Genomic DNA, 12,402 nt, shown 5'->3' with positions numbered 1-12,402 from the left:
GTACAGAAGGGCTGCCTGACTGTGTGGCCCCCAGAGGCCCTCCAAAGGTATGCATTCGGGGGTCATCAGGAGACTGGATAAGACCTCCTCCAAGGTGTCTTAGCACCTCTGAGGCTCTCTGTTGTGGCAGCTCTGCGATCTCGTGAGAAGCCTAAGATATAGATATGAAATGCGCCGACATGGAGACTCTCCCAGAGCATTCATGCCCTGTAAGATCCCATGGGGACACGTGCTTGTGAAAGGCAGAGTATGGGGCTGGAGCACTGGCAAGCTGGAGCAGGAAGCGTCCAGCCCTTTCCCTGTGACCTGCCTCTCCTGCCAGAGAAGGCCGAGGGTTCCAAAGGCCAGCTCCAGATCCTCGCTATACCCCAGCTCCTTGGTCTGCCATGTAAGCATCAGGCCAAGACAGATCAGGAAATTTTCCCGGAATAAACAGGATGCAGGGAGGACCCCGGACCCTGCCACCCAGCCATGCAGGCCATGTCCCTCAGTGGCCTTGGCACTTTCCCGGTCCATGGCACCCTGCCCCATGCATGCTGGACACAGGGCCTTGGCACCACCCAGGGAAGGTGTGGCAGGTCAGTGGTGCAAGTATGCTGCCTATCATACAGAGGTAAGAAGGCAGACATCAAAGTCCTCAGAGCGGGCATCAGTCACCTGGTTTCCAAGGTCTCTGGTGACTGGCCACGTTGGGCAGGACTCAGGGTCTCCTCCCCACCTGTTGTTCTGGCTGCAATCTGTGGAGGATCCCTTGCCTACCCTGGGCATACCACTGGGGTGGGAGTCAAGAGGGCATGGGTAGGGGGTTAAAGGAGCTGTCATCTCTGATGCCTGAGTGCAGCATCTGCTTACTCCTCCAGGGTGAGGACAGGGCTCTTCTTCCTTGGAGCAGAGAGGTCTGCTCCCAGGTGGCCAGTCCCCACCGGGTATTCCTGGCACACCACGGCAAGCCAGAGCCATGCATTGCCCTCAGGAGGGGGTTCCAGTCTGTGGGAGACAGGCCAGCCACCATACACCAGGAGGCCTCCAAACTCCCTCCACTGGATGAGGCCAAGTGTCTAAGGCCTGTGACCAGCTAGAGCCAGCCTTAATAATGCATGCATGAGGCAAGGCCTGTGTTCCCTAGCAGGATGTGTCATGCTGAGTTGGTGCTTGCCCCTTCCCCGTTCCAAAGGCTCTTTAAAGCAACGCCCACGCCCACGAGGAACCTGACGGGAACCACCATCAGGGTCTTCTCCAGATTGAAAAGCAGCAGGGGATGGAGCTGCCGAGCCTGGGCAGCTTTTGCAGGAAAAAGGAGGGCCCTTCAACATCACCAGTGGCTCTTAATGGCACGCGGGAAGCACGGGGCTTGGCTGCCAAGTAAAAGTGCTTCTGGCCAGGGCTCGGACCAAAGAAGCATCGCCAGAGTGCATTTGGGTGCTGGGTCTGGGAAGTAGGACCTCGAGGAAAAAGGACTCACTCCGACTCACTCCCCTCCCTCAAGCTCTTGCCAAAGGCTCCTTTTTGCAGCTATGATAGCTCACGGCCACCCACGGGTGCTGGCGTGTCCACCCATAGGTGCTCTTGCCTGGTGAGAAGCTGCACGTGGCCTCCTTAGCAGGACACACTGCTGATGTGCTAAACTGGTCCTCCCACTGGACCTTCCCAGGCAGCTGTGGGCTGCAGGTGGAAGATGCCTCTTGCCTCCGCAGCAGCCACCAGCCCTGCCTGGCTGTATCACACTGCAACACAGGTAGGACAAAGTGGTGATTGCCAGGCTTCTTCCCCAGGGTTTCTCCCTGGGGGCGGGGGGGGGGCGTCAACGTGCCATAAGCCCCCATAAAGTGCTTCCTCCAGGCCAGGAGGGAGGGCATGGGCCATAAGCATTGAGTACAGAGGCCCAAGGAGCCACCTGGAATGGGTCAGAGGCGTCCTGGGCAGGTGCTGGCCAAATCAGGGCCCGGGAAAGCAGAGAAATCTGTAGAGCTGGGGGTGACAATGGGCATTGTGAGGGTGTTGCTGGGCTGGTGTCCCCACCTGCATGCTGCTGGGAGGAGGACCAGCACACTGGGTATGGGCCTTGCTGCCAAGACAACGTCACAGCTCTGCCAGACCCCCTGCCCAGGGTCTGGGCCCACAGCTCCCACAACAGACACTGGTCTTTTTTTTTTTTTTTTTTTTTTTTAATGCATTCATTTATTTTTGAGAAAGAGAAAGAGACAGAGCACCAGCAAGGGAGGGGCAGAGAGAGAGAGAGAGAGAGAGGGAGCCACAGAATCTGAAGCAGGCTCCAGGCTCTGAACTGTCAGCACAGAGCCCGACACGGGACTCGAACCCATGAACCGCGAGATCATGACCTGAGCTGAAGTCAGATGCTTAACCGACTGAGCCATCCAGGTGCCCATAACAGACACTGGTCTTAAGCAGGGGTCCAACCAGAGCACCTCTGAGGCCTCAGATGCCCTGTCCTGGGCCGCAGGACCAGCTGCCCCGAGGTCTGGAGCAGGCCTGTCTCAGGTTCCCCATCCATACGCAGTGAGACTGCTTTGGCTGCGTTGGGTATTCAAGATAATTTTGAGGATCAAAAAACAGAGACTGTCAACAACAAAAGACAACCTAATTCCAAAAGGGCAAAGAACCAGACTGATGTTTCTCCCAAGAGGAGCCAGCCTGAGATGGGGGCTTAAGATTCCTGAGACCTACCTGGTCCCAGGCTTGCAACCCTGGCCCACACACACAGCCTCCTGTGGGCCTCCCTGCATTCAGCCTGGCCCTCGGACCATTTTTAAGTTTATTTATTTATTTTGAGAGAAAGAGAGTGAGTGAGCAGGGGAGGGAGAGAGAGGGAGAGAGAGAGAGAGAGAGAGAGAGAGAGAGAATCCCAAGCAGGCTCCATGCAATCAGCACAGAGCCCAACTCGAGGCTCAAACCCATGAACCACAAGATCATGACCTGAGCTGAAACCAAGAATCAGGTGCTCAACCAACTGAGCCACCCAGGTGCGCCACCTCAAGACATTTTTAAAGAGCTTTCTGAGGACCTAACCATTCTGGCTTCTATCCATACATCTCAATGTCAGGCCACACCCCTCTTGCCATACTGAGCCCAGGCACCCCACCCCCCCTCTTGCCTCCTCTCCCCTCACTTGGCAAGATCCTTTCCATGCCTCCTCCCTTAAGACTCATCTTGGCACCCCCAGTCTTGGCTGGGATCCCCCCTCCCTTGCTCCCTCCTGGCATCTCAGTGTACCTCCAGTTGCTGGCACACAGCAAGTGCTCTCAGTGAGAGCTGAGTGGGAGAATCAGGGCAAAGGGGCATTCACAGACAGAGAGGCTTGGGCTCCTAACTTTGTCAGACAGTAGGACAGACAAGGGACCCCGTTTGGGGGAGGGATGTGGGTAGGGCCTCCTGGAACCCCAGGGAGGACACAACTGTGACAAGGAGTGGGGTACACGAAGAATGGAGAGGGGCTGACAGCGGTGGTCTTGGTGCCTTTGTGGTGGCCAGGACAGCATTCCAGTCCAGGATGGCCAGGCATTTGATATATGGCCTACAGCTCCAAGCTATTCCAGAGGGCAGATGGGTAAACAGGAAGTGAAGTTGTGTCAATACCTGGGAGTGGAAGGAGACTGGAAGTAGCCAGAGTTATGGGGGACAAGTATGTATGAGGCCCCCCACAGCCTCCTTCTTTACCCAGCAAACTCTAGTCCCGGTGCCCACTTTCCTCCACACCTGGCAGGTCACTGTTGAGAGGAGAATGGCATTGGGCACAAACCATCTGTCTGAAACAGAGATGGGATCTTTCCCAGCCCCACAAGGTTGCTGGAGAAGCTCCCTGGGTGCAGAGAATAGGACAGTGACACCAGCTCACCCACAGGACTGCAGCCACGTGGTTGCCTGGCCTTGTCCATGGCATAGAGAACGTCTTTGATAGCTGATGCTTTTTGAGACTCAGGTGAAAGAGAGAGGCACACAGATGCTGTGGATGTGTGGTATGGGACAAAGGCTGCCTGCAGGATGTCAGAGCCTTGGATGGTGAGGCCCCGCAGTGAGGAGCCCAGGGAAGCCTTGGGCTGCGCTGGCCACGTGCAAGAACTCGCGGATTTGCTCTGTTCTCCCCTCCCAAGATGGCCCTATGAGTGGCCATATGAGCAAGCCAGTCATCAGAGTTTACGTGTTTTTTGTTTTTTGTTTATTAATGTTTATTTATTTATTTTGAGAGAGACAGAGAGACAGAGAGAAAGCATGCACAAGCCAGGGGTAAGGGCAGAGAGAGAGAGGGAGAAAGAGAATCTCAAGCAGGCTCCATGCTGTCAGCTTGGAGCCCAATGGGGGGGGGGGGCTCGATCTCACGAACCGTGAGATCATGACCTGAGCTGAAATCAAGAATCTGACGCTTAACCGATTGAGACACCTGGACATCCCTGAGTTTACATGTTTTTTAAATTAAACTTGTTATTTTGAGACGGAGTTGTAAGAAATAATACAGCAGTTTCTCCTAATTGTAACATCTTGCAAAACAATATTATATATCACAATCCACTCCCTATAATCCCTGGGAACCTCCATCTCTATAATGTTGTCATTTTATGAATCTCACATTAATGGGATCATATAGTATGTAGCATACAGGGATTGGCTTTTTTCACTCAGCGTATTATTCTGGAGATTCATGCAGTTTGCTGTATGTGTAGGTACCTCCTTCCTTTTATATATATATATACACATATATATTGCTGAGTAGTAGTATGTCTGCATTATGGACATACCAATATTTGTATTTCAGTTTGTAGCTAATACAAATATAGCTGCTATGAACATTCACATGTAAGTGTTTGTGTGGATGTAGTTTTCATTTCTCTGGGAGAAATACCCAGGAGTGCAATTGCTGGGTCCTATGATAATTGCATGTTTAGGTTTTCAAGAAACTGCCAAAGTGTTTTCTAGAATAGCCAAACCATTTTACATTTCCACCAGCCATATATGAATGATTCAGTTTCTCTGCATCCTCACCAGCATTTGGGACTGTCATTTTTTCCCCCTAGTCTTAAATGTTTATTTATTTATTTTGAAAGTGGGGGAGGCGGGGTGGGGAGGAGCAGAGAGAAAGGAGAGAGAGAATCCCAAACGGGATCTCACCAATCATGAAAATCATGACCTGAGCTGAAATCAAGAGTCTGACACTTAATTGACTGAGCCACCCAGGCGCCCCTGAAATATTTTTTATATAAGGTGCAAAATTTAGGTTGAGTGTTTTGCTTGCCTATGGATGTCCAATTACTCCAACAACATTTGCTTCATCCTTCCTTCATTGAGTTGCTTTTGAACTTTTGTTCAAAATCAGTTGGACATGGGGTGCCCCAGTGGCTCAGTTAAGTGTCTGAGTTGTTTTGGTTTAGGTTGTGATCTCATGGTTCATGGGATCGAGCCTCCAGTCTGAGCTGACAATGCAGACTGCCTGGGATACTCTCTCTCCCTCTGTTTCTGTCCCATCCTCCCACTTATGCTCTCTCTCTCTCTCAAAATAAATTTAAAAAACATAAGTTGGGCATGTTAATGTGGATCTATTTTGGGAGGGTAACATGCCCTGTTTCACTGATCTGTATCTATCCCTCTGCTAATACCATACAGTTTTAATAGCTGTAGCCATAGAATACACACACATATATACTGTATATTGATTAATTATTAATATATTAATATATACATTAATCAGGTAGACTATTTCTTCTCACTTCAGCAAGGTTGCAGAATACAAGATCAATATATAAAAATCAATTGTATTTCTATATACTAGCAATGAACACATGGAAACCAAAATTATAAATACAATGCCATTTACAATCTTTCAAAAAATGAAATACTGAGGTGTAAATCTAACAAAACACATACAGGTTTACATGCTGAGACAACAAAATGCAGCTGAAAGAAATTAAATATCTAAATAAAAGGAGAGACATACTATGTTCATGGGTTAGAAGACTCAACATTGTAAAGATGTCAGTTATCCTCATACTGATGTATAGTTATATTCCCATCAATATATATAAAATATAAAAATATCAAAATTCCTGCAAGACTTTTTTGTAGATATGGATGAGGTTGTTATAAAATTTATGTGGAAAGGCAGAGGAACTAGAATAGCAAGCATTGTTATTTTAACCCACTTAACACAGGTTGGACATTTCATTTTTTTGTTTTACTTTGTTTTTTGTTTCTTGTGATAAAATTGACATGCAGTGAAATGCACAGTTCTTAAACTCTCAATTCAATAAATGTTGCCAAGTATATAGAACCATGTAAACAAAACCCCAATCAAGACCCTATTTTCTGAGGCACCTGGGTAGTTCAGTTGGTTAAGCATTCGTTAGCTCAGGTCATGATCTCATTGTTCATGAGTTTGAGCCCTGCATCGGGCTTTCAACTGTCACCACAGAGCCTGCTTCAGATCCTCTGTCTTCCCCCAATCTGCCTCTATCTCTCTCAAAAATAAATAAACTTAAAAATAAAAGACCCCAGGGGCGCCTGGATGGCTCAGTCAGTTGAGTGTTCGACTTCGGCTCAGGTCATGATCTCACCGTTCATGAATTCAAGCCCCACGTTGGGCTCTGTGCTGACAGCTCAGAGCCTGGAACCTGCTTCAGATTCTGTGTCTCCCTCTCTTTCTGCCCCTAACCCACTCACATCTCTGTCTTTCTCAAAAATAAACATTGAAAAAATTAAAACAGGGGCGCCCGGGTGGCGCGGTCGGTTGAGCGTCCGACTTCAGCCAGGTCACGATCTCGCGGTCCGTGAGTTCGAGCCCCGCGTCAGGCTCTGGGCTGATGGCTCAGAGCCTGGAGCCTGTTTCCGATTCTGTGTCTCCCTCTCTCTCTGCTCCTCCCCCGTTCATGCTCTGTCTCTCTCTGTCCCAAAAATAAATAAACGTTGAAAAAAAATTAAAAAAAAAAAAAAAAAAAGAAAAAATTAAAACATAAATAAAAGACCCCTTTCATTATACCATAAAGTTTCCTGTGCCTCTTCCCAGTTAATTCCCACCACCACCATACTTGTCCCAGCCCCACACAACTGCTGATCTCCTATCATCATATATTAATTTTGCCTATTTCAGAACTTCAGATAAAGGGAATTATATAGTATGTACTTATGAAAACTCTGACTTTACCTCAGCATAATTATTTTGAGATTAATCTATGTCCCCAAATGTATTAATAGTTCTTTTTTTTTTCTTCTGAGTAATATTATCTTGCATAGATATGCCACAGCTTGTTCATCCATTCACTGTTGATGGACATTTAGGTTGTTTTCAGTTTTAGCCTATTACAAATACAGCTGCTATGAACATATGTGTTTGGAAATATATTTCCCTTCCTCTTAGATCCATAATTAAGATAGAATGACTGAATCATATAGGCCTATGTTTATAAGAAACTGTCAGCTGCTTCCACAGTGGTGGTACTGTTTCACTCCCACCAGCAGTATATGAGAGTTCCAGTTGTCCTGTATCCTTGCCAACACTTGTTAGTGTCAGTATTCTATTTTAGCTATTCTAATGGTTGTATAGGGATATCTCATTGCAGTTTTCATTTGTATTTCCATGATGACTAATGATTCTGAATGTTTCTTCAGTGCTTATTGCCCATGTGTATGTCTTCATTTGTGAAGTGTTTATTCAAATCCTGCCCATTTTAAAATTGGATTATCTTTTTATTACTGATTTGCAGGTGCTATTTTTTTTTATTTTGTTTAATGTTTATTTATTTTTGACAGAGAGAGAGAGAGAGAGAGACAGAGCATGAGTGTGGGGAGGGGCAGAGAGAGAGGGAGACACAAAATCTGAAGCAGGCTCCAGGCTCTGAGCTGTCAGCACAGAGCCCGACGTGGGGCTCAAACTCACAGACCATGAGATCATGACCTGAGCCTAAGTCAGTCACCTAACTGACTGAGCCACCCAGGCGCCCTGATTTGCAGGTGTTCTTAAATATATTCTGGATACAAGTTCACTGCAAATACTTTTTCTCAGACAAAGGCTTGATTTTCATTTTCTTAATGGTGTCTTTTGAGAAATAAATGTTTGTAATTTTAATAAATTTCAATGTATCAATTTTTTATATTTCATGCTTTTTTGTTTCTCTCCAAGAAGTCTTTGCCTACTTATTCCAAAGTCATGAGTATATTCTCCTCTGTTTCTTCTAGAAACTTTACAGTTTTTGGGTGCCTGGGTGGCTCACTCAGTTAAGAGTCTGACTTCAACTCAAGTCATGATCTCTCAGTCCGTGAGTTTGAGCTCCACCTCGCGCTCTATGTGGACAGCTCAGAGCCTGGAGCCTACTTTGGATTCTGTGTCTCCCTCTCTCTCTGCCCCTCCCCTGCTTGCACTCTGTCTCCCTCTCTCTCTCTCTCTCTCTCTCAAAAGTAAATAAATATTTTAAAAATTAAAAACAAAAAAAAAGAAACTTTATAGTTTCCATGTTATGTTTAAGACTATGATCTATCTGGGGTCACCTGGGTGGCTGAGTCAGTTAAACGTCTGACCTCAAGGTTCATGAGTTCAAACCCTGCATTGGGCTCTGTGCTGACAGTTCAGAGCCTGGAGCCTGCTTCGGATTCTGTGTCTCCCTATCTCTCTGCCTCTCCCCTGCTTACACTCTGTCTCTCCCTCTCAAAAATAAATAAACATTAAAAAAAAAGACTATGATCTATCTTGAATTAACTTTTGTGTATAGGATTAGGTAGAGGTCAAGGTTCATTCTGTCTCTCTCCTTCAGCTTGTCCAATATCCTAGTATCATTTGTTTTGAAAAATTTTGGTTTTCCCAATTGAGTTGCCATGACACCATTAATGAAAAGTAAATTCTGTTCTGAAATGACTATGTGTTACTGGATACCAATTCAAAACTTAGTGCCTTAAAACATCAGTTTAGTCATTTGATTATCATGAATTCTATGGGTCAGAAATTCAGGAGGGCTCAGCTGGGTAGTTCCTGTGATTTAGGCAGAGAATGTCTGGAGTTGGAGCAGCTGGCTGGACATCTCCCTTTCCATGAAGTCTCAAGGCTTTTTTTTTTTTCCATTTTTTTTTCTTTCTAAGGGCTCCTCCTCCTCCTCCTCCTCTTCCTTCTTTTTCTTAGAGAAAGAGCACGAGTGGGGCAGAAGAGCCGAGGGAGAGAGAGAGAGACAGAGAGAGAATCTTAAGCAGGTTCCACACTCAGCACGAGACTGACATGGAGCTTGATCCCATGACCTGATCGTGACCTGATCCCATGACTTGATCGTGACCTGAGCCAAAATCAAGAATCAGTATGTTCAATCCACTGAGCCAGCCAGGCCCCCTCTCATCTTAGGGCTTCTTTATATCATCTCTGCAGGTGAGGCAGCCTGGCAATCAATCTCTGCAGGTGGCCTAGCCTGACAGTTGGCTCTGCAGGTGGCCTAGCCTGGACCCTGAAGCATGGAGACCTCAAGGCTGTAAGCACTAGTCCTCTAGCACCAGGGCAGCTCCAGATGCTGCCTTATCTGTTCTGACCCAGCCTCACAAATTGGGAGGCATCACTTCTGTTGTGATCTACTGTTTCTAAAATATCTTTTTTTTTTTTACAATGTTTTAAAATGTTTATTTATTTGAGAGAGAGAGAGAGAGAGAGAGAGTGTATAAGTGGGGGAGGAGCAGAGAGAGAGGGAGACACAGAATCCGAAGCAGGCTCCAGGCTCCAAGGTACCAGCACAGAGCCCGACGCGGGGCTCGAACTCACAAACTGAGATCATGACCTGAACCGAAGTCATTGCTTAACGGACTGAGCCACTCAGGTGCCCCTGTAATCCACTGTTTCTAAGACAGTATAAGACCACTTACATTCAAGGGGGACTATTAAGGGTCTAGAAGCACATGTGGGATGGAAGACATTGTTGTGGTCATCTTTGAAAACTACAATCGGTAAAACCTCATCCTGTTTTGGGGTCAATCTTTTACTTCTCTGTTCTGCAGACTGGATAATCTATATTGATCGATTTCTGGCCGGCAGTGTGGGGGTAGACTGTAGCAGATGGCAGGGACACTCCTCCATTGGGATGAGTTACGAGAGAGGCCTGCAGGACAAGGGCAGGGTGGTGGAGAGGAGTGGATCATCCAATGTGTGGTCAGGAAAGACTGCAACAGGCATGGTGGGAGAGGAAGGGTGGGAGAAAGTGTGTCCATGTGGATACCAACGTGCCTCTGAGACATCATGCCGAGTGCATGAGTCTGGACCCCAGCAGAGGAGTGTTTCGGGAGCTGAGGGCCACAGGGTGGGTGGATGATGGGGTCAGGGACAGAGGAGGACAGCTAGGGCGGCAGGTGGTCTGGAGGGCCTATGCGCGGTGCTGAAACTCCAGCCTGTGGCTGCACTGCTCTGACTCAGGAAGAAACCCGACACAAGCGTGTTTGAGTTGGCCGGCATTCACGTGGAGGATGGCAGAGCTAAATGCAGCTGTCTCAGGCTCCAGGGGAGGCACTGAGTGAGAGAGTGCATTCCGTGCTGGCGGCTGCGTGCTCGATGACTGCTGAGGACAGGCCTGGGGCTGTCCTGGCTGGCCAGGGAGAGGACACCAGGCTGTGTTTGGCTGGCTCTCTCTAAGGCATTGACACCTCTGGGGCCCACAGAGTCTCCAACCATCTCAGTGTTTTTCCTGCGTGGACGACCCCCATTCCCAACTCATAGATCCAAGGGGAATCCCTAAGAAAACACTGTTGACCGAAGATCAAGCAGCTGTAACCCCACCCCAAAGTGGCTGCACTGCCTTCAGCAAATGTCCCAGCATCTTGGGTCTCATCTGTGGATAAGGGGCAGGGACTGGGGACCACCATGGCCCCTCCTCCTCAGGCTGTCTCCTTGGCTCCACCATTTCCCCTTCTTTCCTCAGGCTAAACGGCATCCCACCTCAGGGCCTTTGCCCATCCTCGTCTCGTGGAAGCTGGCTCCTCCTTGCTGCCATCTCAGCCTGCTGGCCTTGCTGGATGGACTGCTCGGCCTGGGCACCACGTGCATCTCTCTCCAGCACATGTGGTTCTTTAATTTATGTGTTAGCTTCCCTCTTACATGAATCAAACCCCTGAGAGCCGTCCCCTGGCCCGTCTTGTTCACATGCTTCCCTGTGACATGTAACAGGCACAGTGCACGGAACTGATGGGAGAGGGAAGCGACCTGTCTCCTGCAGACCCCGGCCCAAGGGTGCCTTTTGATTGTTGTTTTTGTTTGCTGCAGCATAGGCAGGTGAGGAGAAGTCACTGAGGAGTGCTCCCCATAGGAAAGGTGCCTGTGAAGGAGGCTGTGGACCCCAAACTCGGGTGAGGGCTGGAACTCCTGGGCCCTTGTCCCAGAACTCCAGCCCCCTAGGCTGGCTGTCCCCCATTCCAACAGCAGCATGTGGAAGCCTTATAGGTATTGCACACTGGATGGACCCTTGAGGTACCATACCTGCTCCTGCCCTGGGCTTCCCGTATGACCCGAGACAACACTGCCCACCAGTTGCTCAAATAAAAATCTCCAGATCACATCATTTGTCCCTCTCCCTCATTCTCCACATCTGTCAGCAAGTCCTAAACATACTCAAATTTTGCTATCCTCGCTCCATTACCACCTGTATTAGCCGGCTCAGGCTGCTGTGACAAATACCACGGACTTGGCAGCTTAAACCACAGAATGTATTTCCTTACAGTTCTGGGGGGGGGGGGGGGAGGTACAAGTCTGAGATCCACTGTGGGCAGGGCTGGTTTCTCCTGAGGCCTCTGTCCTTGGCCAGCAGACAGATGTCATCTCCTTGTGTCCTCACACGGTGGTCCCCCTGTGAGTGTATGTGTCCTAATGTCCTCTTCTTATCCAGTCATGTTGGATTAGGGCCCACTCAGATGACCTCATTTAATCTTAAAGACCTTATCTCTAAATACAGTCACATTCAGAGGTGCTGGGGTTAGGGGTTCAGCATATGAACTTTGGGGGACACAGTTCAGCCCATCACAACACCCAACTCCACTCTGATCTTTACTACCTCAACTTGAGCCTTGGGCACTCCATTCTGCAGTGGAGACCCTTGAGAATTGCACCTTTAGGTAACAGGCCCCACCCCTCACCAAGCACACAGGCCCACATGAGAAGTCCGAGCCCACTCTCCCATGCCTGCCTTGCTTTCTCCCTTCACCCTGGGGGGTCTGGCCAACGGACCTCATCACCTTCCCTCAAACACACTAAGCTCAGTCCAACCCCTCAGGGCCTCCCCTCTACCTGGAGTCAAGTATGAGTGCCACCTGGGCCTTCTCACACAACCCCTGGTCGCGTGCCTGTATATATATATATATATATATATATATATATATATATATATATTGAGATAATTCACATACCATGCAATTCACCCATTTAAAGAGTGCCATTCAAAAGTTTGTAGT

At 48.4% G+C, this 12,402-nt stretch overlaps 1 long non-coding RNA gene across 1 annotated transcript; it reads left to right on the top strand.

Moving 5' to 3' along the window:
- The first annotated feature begins 1,675 nt into the window (after nt 1–1,675).
- LOC123587656 lies at nt 1,676–11,513 on the top strand. The gene is made up of 2 exons (XR_006707448.1): nt 1,676–1,735; nt 10,881–11,513. It is a non-coding gene; the product is annotated as an uncharacterized LOC123587656 (long non-coding RNA).
- The last annotated feature ends 889 nt before the right edge of the window (nt 11,514–12,402 follow it).

Source organism: Leopardus geoffroyi, chromosome D3 (assembly GCF_018350155.1).
Source record: "Leopardus geoffroyi isolate Oge1 chromosome D3, O.geoffroyi_Oge1_pat1.0, whole genome shotgun sequence".
NCBI classification, from domain to species: Eukaryota; Metazoa; Chordata; class Mammalia; order Carnivora; family Felidae; genus Leopardus; species Leopardus geoffroyi.
This window is presented reverse-complemented; position numbering and strand designations above follow the sequence as displayed.